Here is an 8,678-nt window from a genome sequence, read left to right on the forward strand (position 1 = left end):
TTTCCGGAAACCAGCAAGTCATTTAAATAATCTAAACCTGGATGGGCAACTAAGTTTTCGAAGCGAAGTCACGATTTTTCATAAGTATACTCCTTCACACTGATTCTCTTTCAAAGCTTCTGCAATTATTACATTTATTGTTTTATGATTTCATCTAAATGTTTAACTCTGGATTGCTTCAGATGTGTGTTTTAGTTGTATTTAGCCCGTATTTGACGATATCATGTCCGTCTATCGTTATTAACAAAATCTTGCAACCAAAACCGAAACGCAAAATATCGTTAACATTTGTCAAAATATTTCGTGTGGTACGCAAACTTCAATAAAACGTTATTAAATAATGTTTTAGATCAATACTATTCGAGGATGGGATAGTTTTGAAATAGCTTTTAAAGATTCACAGAAACAACCATCGTGTCAAAATGTCCAAATTAAGTTTTCATAAAATTGAGAATGGAAATGGGGAATATGTCAGAGACAACAACCCGACCAAAGAGCAGATAACAGCCAAAGTATGTTTATTGTAATATTATTTTTATATTCATCATCTTATGACATTAAAATGCATAATTGCTAAATAGGGTACATATGACATTATTCTGCACTTATCTGATTGTGTAATTTATTTGGCAGAAAAATAAGAGAACCTATCATGAAAAAAATACAGATAATGCATGAAAAGTATTTCATACATATTTTGTTATGCGTTATTGCGAAAACAGGTGTCTTCGTAGAGGTCCGCGTTCATCACATGTACATTTTGTGGAGTTCGTTTTACATAAGACTTTTCTTTTTTTTTTTTTAAATTTTAAACATATTTTATTAATAATCACCTGTTACATCAACCCTATGTTGCCCAGGGAAGCAACAATGGGGTCCCCGATTTTTACATGCTCATTTGTCGGGGAAAAAGCAAATGAGTAAAAAAAACTTAACATTATTAATAATTAACATCTATCTTTATAGATATCATTTATCTTTGTACAAATGTAAATGTAGTATAATCTATCTATATATTTTTAATATCACTCCAAATATAATCGTTTGAATAAAGTATTCATTCTATCGGGTTTTTTTTCTATCAAAAGAGCTACCTGTATTTATTAGGCAGTTTCAATTTTATAGCACTTCACTCCGTTCTTTTGTTATGTTAATTTCTATTACTTTAAATTTCTGGTCGAGTGATCTTTTGCCACGTGCTACTCGTTAAAAATTAACTTAAAGGAAGATTAATGTGTTACAGTAGTTCTTTCATAAAGTTGGATTTAAGATTTTGTTTCCCAAAAATGATTTACTTCATAGATATGGTAAGTAAATATTTACTTATAATATGTACCTGTTGATACAACCTGTTCTTGTTACAAGTATATAATATACATAATTATACATAATTTACATACACAATAGAAAATACATAGTATATAAAGGGAGTTGAGAGTGATGCATGATTATTTATTCAGTATTGAAGAGGCCATTACACTGGCCTGACTACGCAAAAATATATATTTATATACAAAAAGTGTCGCACATAGTAGAAAAGGCTTCATTGCTCGTATTTGGTTTAAGGGATTTGAACAAAAATTGCATTTCATGTTTTATCATATTGAAAATCATCGATTTACTTATCCCTTTCTTTTGATATTTTGCGATGTTTCTAGTTTTCCAAATAACCCATTTCGTGATAAGAAGCACCGTAAGACATAAGACTTTTAATTATATACGTATCCGTCCGATCCATGCATATAATTAATTTACTGATCGATCGCTGACCGTTGTCACGGTAACTCTCCCATTGTTTATTTGACGTATGTGACGGATTCTATGGGTCATCGATCACCGATCATTCATCGATCAGTCAATCATCAGTCAAACATCCGTCACCGATCAGTCAAGTTCCCGTCAAACAGTAACGCCTACAGTTGAAAGTACTGTATGTCAGTAACGTCTAGTATAGCTTTGTTACTTGTATGTTAATCATTTTCATTTTGTTTAGTTTCTTTGGTTACAGATCCCAATTTATTTCTTTAACAGTGCTACTGTTCATTTATTCTACATTGGATAGATGTATAGGGAAGTGGTTAACACGCCGCATTGTTGTGAACCTCTCAGTTCAGGAATATCTAGGCAGTGTAAGTGTGGTGTGTTTGTTTTATTTATTTGATCATGTTTATTTCTTTTGCATATTTCGGGCGACTAATGCAGCGTCCTTTATGCTCCGGTTGCGAGAATTTCTCCTTCATTGAAAACCAATTGATGTTGGCTGTGTTCATTTCTTTCGTAAAGTTGTTGTCTCTTTGAATCATTCTCTGTTTTCATGCTCTATTTTATTACTTATTACTATGTATAGAGCAAACGTAAAATAAAAATAAAAGACAAAGCACATCGTATGATGATGTTATTTGACAATAATATAAGTTACACAGTGTGCTTGTGACCTAATACGATATCTACATGGTCAATATTTCATGCGATCCGAGAGCAGGCGAAGCTCGAATCCCAGATGACCTAATATTAAATAAACACGTCTCAAATGTATTCGCTTTTAACTAATGATATGACGTGTATATGAAGTGAGATAAACCCATTTACGGCGTATGCCTTTATGCTATACGTAAGATAAATGGATGATTAAGTTTTTCTAGCTGGCGTGTACGACGTCGTGCCGACAAACATAACTACCTAGTATGATTGATATTGACTGTTTATTCAATATATACACATATATTCTGCTGCACATAAAATTGTATTTAACATGGGATTGGGGTGTAGCAAAACTTGCATTTTACGACTTTAAACAAAAATTATTTATAACATAATCAATAACAAACACAACAAAAGGCAAAGAGGAAAACATGAACGCAGTATACAAAAACAGGTAAACATCTATACTTGAAACGGTATACAATGTGACTGTATTGATGCTAACATCTTACATTAAATGCAATTGGTTATTGATTTTGTGTTTAATCATGCTATGCATACTAAATTTAGGATTAAAACGATTAGGAAATTGTCCTTTTTTGTTCCTTCGAATGCAATTCCAAATCTTGATGCTTTTGATTATTTGCCGAAGTGGTGTTCATATTTTTAAAAAAAATAGTCTATCTTGTTCATCAACATCTGAAAAAAGACATGAAGAATGATCTTCTAATCCTGGAGGCGATTGACTAGCAAGATGTTAATTTGAATAAACGAATTTCAAAAGGTCTTTTAAATTTCTTCGGTTATCCATTGTTACTAACATTTTTCTCCTATAAATGTTAATATTTGCTAAATGCATTTATGTTTTACGATATTTTTTTCTCTTAGAGATAACCTGTTGCAACATATCTTATCACATTTTCGTAGTGGTGGGTAGAAATTGGAAGAGTACTGATTGGTTTTGGCATCATATAAACAAATATGTTTCATTTTACGAAATTAACGTACAATTTAATAAAATGTCATTGTTTCCTGAGTTAAAGACATCATCGTTTGTAATCAGTAAAGTTCAAATGATGTCATGATCAGTGAATTGTTCAATTATTGGCATTTAATTCGCTTAGTTATCATTATAGACCTGCCCTCTAAAATTGAATAAAAGGTATATGTATTCCAACAAATATAAACACTTACGTTTTATGTTTTCTAAATACTTAAAGAATTGATTTGATAGTTCAAACATAGACAAGAGCAAGGTATAATTAAAACGTTGTTATAAAAAAAGACAGAAGGCCCTATTGGACAATCACAATTTATGAGTATAATAGTTTATAATCGGAAAACAAATAAAGACAACTTAAGTGTGACGAAAGTCTTCCATTTGCTTTTTTCAAGTATTTCGGAATAACTCATGTCATGGTATGAACAGATTCGGAGAATAAATAATGTTACAAAATTTTATCATTCTTTTTTGTCTGAAAATATATATTAGAAATAATAGTATGAATGTGATACATAGTAATGATCAAAAAGTATCTTGTTGCAATATTGAAGTATATATCATTTGAATGGATATTGCTCCATTTACCATTGGATAGCTAGTTGGACATCGTTAGTTACTCTCCTGTGTACATTAAAGGGTTTTCCATATAAGTTTGAAAACTTTATCGTTTGATGCATTGCGTTGTTTGTTTCTGTATTCTGTTCACGTACTTGTTCTAATCAATCTTGATTTTTACATTTTATAATCTTTTTTTCACTTGACGTAATAAAGTATATTTGATAAATAAAATGTTATATTTTATATATAGTGTTCGGAAAAATCCAACAGACCTGAAAAAAAAGATACAGATATTTATGTACACTTGCACAGTTTCTTTCTAGTAATGGGAATAGTCTTCCAAAAAATTAGAACGAATACGTATTATGCACAAGTGCACTTTTACATGAAATATATTTATAAATTGTATGCACATACATTATCAATTAAATCAACATAATAGGTGAAGTTATTGAAAATTTTACGGTTTTTCTGGTTTTAATGACGTTTTGTACACGAACAAATTGTTAATGTATATTTATATATATATATCAGTACCTACAAAACGACATGTGTAGCATATATACTACAATTGTGGAATATCTATACATGAATAAAATGCCGGAAAACATGCAAGACATAAAACTATTTTCAATTCAATTCGCGATGTTTTGAAATTTCGTACAAATAGTTTTGTAATAAAATGAAATGTTTTTTTATCTTGTGGTCTCGGTTTTCCGTATATAAAGATTACATACTCTGTAATATATGGCAAAGTTCGGACCACGTCTCAATTTAGATGTCAGCAACGGAAAATTATCAAACTTTACAGTCAGGTTATCATCCTACAAATAGGTGACAAGATTTACATCAAAGTATTAATGTTATGTTTACCTTCTTCATTTGTTCTTGTTATCAAGAATTTTGAGTTTGATTTGTAAATTGGATTATGTCTCAACTCTCTTGATGCGACCTGTAAGTAATCAAAACGACAATGACAAATTGTTATTAAAATAATTATGACTTTACATTTTCTTGGCTTAAAGCATGCGAACTTTTTATAACACCTTTAACAGTACAATGTATCAACTTTAATACAACAGATACGCTTTTGCATTTATTGACACTTTCGTGATGTTAGAGAGAGAAATATTGGAATATTCAGAAAGGCCTTAGCATATAGCCAATGTGAACCCAAGTTTAGTGATGGATTTTTTGAGAACTTTTTAATAACATGAACAGTACCATTTTTTCTTCACCAAATGCGCATTTCGACAATCAATGTCTTTTCGGTGATGCTCGAGGCCAAAATATTTGAAAATCCAAAGCTTACTAAAAAGTGGAAGAGCTATAAACCAAAAAAAAAGGACAAAAAGTATAGCCAAAGCCAGGCAAGGAATCAGAGCTTTGCATGAGGGAGATGTATTCCTTAAGGGATGCATAGATAGAATGCTATTCTAAATGACCGAAAAAAATATCAAACAACGAAACAGACACCAACATGAAATGTTTCTTAAAGCTATATAAAACATTTTTGTAAAATGGAAGTTATCTTTTCTTTGGACAATTTGAGATAGGTAAACTATGATCAGTTAAATTGCAAGATCTACTTACTACTGAATTAAATAAAAAAAGACAATAAGGCGACGCCGTACTGAGGCCCTAACATGATGATTTTATAAACAATTTGAGTTATTTCTATATGATCTACAAAACAATTAGAATAAGTAAAAAACCAGCATGAAACAACAAAAATGATAAACTATGCAAAATGTTTCATACTACTCATCATGTTTATTTACTAGAACATCAGAAGAACATCAACTTGTAGGTTGATCTAATAAGGAAGTTATATTAAATCCTCAGCAAACGAGAACAATGAAGCCTACTAGTCATTTATACAGCTGGAATTTCTTCTCTCTGATTTCATCTTCTAGATTTTTGTTTTATGAATAAAACAAACTGTCGTTTTGAATTCCGATGTGTATATTTTTAAGATAACTATGTTAACATGCCAATAGAAGGAAAACAAATATCTCATGTAAATAAAACGATCATTATTTTTATCAGGATTTATCTAGTATTTAAAATAAAATAATTGTTAATCGGACAGTCGACATTTTATATTGATGAGTTAACTTATAAATAGTTCAGTAGTAACTAATAAACATCAGTACATACAGTATGCATCGCTTTAATAACGCAATAGTATTTAACACAAAAAATGTGCAAACAAAACAAATTAACAATATTGTTATAAGTACGGTCCAACCTGCTAACACGGAATCGTGATGTCCTACACTCTGATGTTGGTGGCTGTAATGTAGAGATAATTAGATACAGCAACGTCATAAAAAGTATATGTTATTTATAGGATTACTTTTATGCGTTTGAACGTCCCTTTTGTATTTTTTCGCATGTATTGAAAGACTAAATATACCAGGTAAATGTAGTAGCATACCAACAGCGTCCGTATATCCATTATTTATCTTCAAGTCGATACGTTATCCCAGAGCTTCGATTACTACAAAGAGTTCCTTGATGACGGGTTGCTGCTGACAACGAAACTATAAACCCAATGATCAAGTCCTAGTCAACCTTCGAACGTTTTACGACGACATCCTGATTTGGTTGACAAATATGCAAATCTCATGGCCACTGATAATATCTATTTGTAATATCATTCCATCGTCTTTTGCTATTGTGACATCATCGAATGTAACTTATTACCACTTTTGTTTGTATAAAAAAAAAAGTTGAACACAAATTCATTAACTATTCGTAACCCAGGCGTTCATACAGGGTTTTTGGTTTGATACGCGTCGCTCAATCTACTTTTCTATGTCGTGTTTTCTGAAATTTTTTAATTGTTTGTTTTTTTTATCTATATGCCATTTCGATCTTGGTTTTTTTCTTCAACGAATTGGTTTAACTGATATAAAAATAAAGACATTTTGTGCTATTACCATTAACGACTCATTCTGTTTGCATAAACAATTGAGCAATGTTGCAAAATGTGTAGATATTTTTTTCAAAAGAAACTTTGAGTCAGGCATCAACTAAAACATGGCATTTTAACTTCTCCAGATCACCCAAATGCAAGACCAGAGTCAATGCATCTTATTCCTACAGTTTTAGTTTCAAGTGTGACATAACAAAATGAAAAGACTATATTGAGGGTATTCTTAAATCTCAAATGTATTTCACTGTTTCGTACATTTTTTAGCATATTGTATCACTTTAAAAAATGATTCATATATTTCTGAAACTACTTTCTTCTAATTGTAGGTAAACGGCTTTAGTTTGATTTTAAAAGACTTCAATATTCTATTTAAAAAAACCGTAATCGTAAAAAAGTTGCCAACATGTTTTCAGACATATTATATAAAACAATAAAATCATAAAATCATACTTACCGCATGTAAAACAATGACATTTTGTCTAGTTCTTCCATTAAAAAAATATAAGTATTATCATTGAAGATTTTATAATATTGATAATGTAAAACCAAGTTGTATGCGTAAACAATTATCATCATAAAAGACATATTCAATTTAACTATATTTGTCATTAACAACCATAAGGACATTTGACATAAAAACATTACTTAACATCAAATTAACAATCAACAAAGTAGACATCAATTAGGTGTCTACACAAATAGTTGTATATGGTAGTAAGAGTTATCTATGTACAAATAAAACTTGAAAAGGACGAAAACATAACAACAACATGCATGCAAGGTTATGACAAAAACACAGAAGCAAATAAGCAATATCAATAAAAGATATTAACATATGTGACAAATATACCAATAGCAAAAACAGCAAACAACAAGGAATTTACAATAAACAGTATAAGCATTTATGTAAGACACGCAGAAATCGTAATCTTCAAAAATATGAAAATAAAAATTAATACAATAAAATATATTCAACATGATCTTTATTTCACGAATTAGTGTTATTTAACCATGTACATTGAAGTATATATATATATATATATATATTTATCAGCAACAAACGAAACGAACGCATTCGTTCAAACATCTTATTAATGCACACTGTTGAGTTGCGTTCATAGCCATTTATTCAATTTGAATATGAAAAATCGTACATTTCTTCATGATTTACTAAGCATGCTCTGTACGAATAATATGACAACTAATGTATGCATAGATTTGAATCGGACGATATGCTTCAAAACGAATACTATCGTTATGTCTATATTAGTCAAAAAACATACTGATGACAGTATATACAATTTGCTGCAATTCATAATTTACAAATATTTGCATAACATTATGTATCTGCAAAATTCAATAATCAGTCACAAAATAGTAACCTGTCGCAAATTGTCGTGAATGGTGTTTCACATAGTGTGTTTTGTGTATTTTGAAATTATCGTTCATTGGTCGTAGTTGACAAATCATGGTTGCATGCTTGTAATAGTAAATACTATACACATTAGTGAAAATGTGCTGTCGTCATCTTAAAATGTTTATTGTTGTAATAAATGACTGTTTACTTACTTTATGATGGTATGATACTAAACCCCTAACGGGAGGAACTGTGCTTCGTTTTCATGTTATGAATACACAATTTGTCAATCAGCTTAATTGAGATCTGGAGCTGGCATGTCAATAAATGCTAGTAGTCCTTTGTTAATTCATGTATCATTGCCATTTTAGTGTCTTCTGTTACCTATTCTGACATCG

The 8,678-nt window shown here is 30.3% G+C and overlaps 1 long non-coding RNA gene across 1 annotated transcript; it reads right to left on the reverse strand.

The window, feature by feature from the left end:
• Positions 1-4,220: 4,220 nt before the first annotated feature.
• LOC127706928 (uncharacterized) lies at positions 4,221-7,487 on the reverse strand. Its single transcript, XR_007984643.1, has 3 exons — positions 6,234-7,487; positions 4,856-4,934; positions 4,221-4,254 (listed from the first exon to the last, which is right to left on the reverse strand). It is a non-coding gene; the product is annotated as an uncharacterized LOC127706928 (long non-coding RNA).
• Positions 7,488-8,678: the final 1,191 nt, after the last annotated feature.

The sequence above is a fragment of the Mytilus californianus genome, unplaced genomic scaffold, assembly GCF_021869535.1.
Source record: "Mytilus californianus isolate M0D057914Y unplaced genomic scaffold, xbMytCali1.0.p SCAF_6, whole genome shotgun sequence".
In the NCBI taxonomy this organism is placed as follows: domain Eukaryota; kingdom Metazoa; phylum Mollusca; class Bivalvia; order Mytilida; family Mytilidae; genus Mytilus; species Mytilus californianus.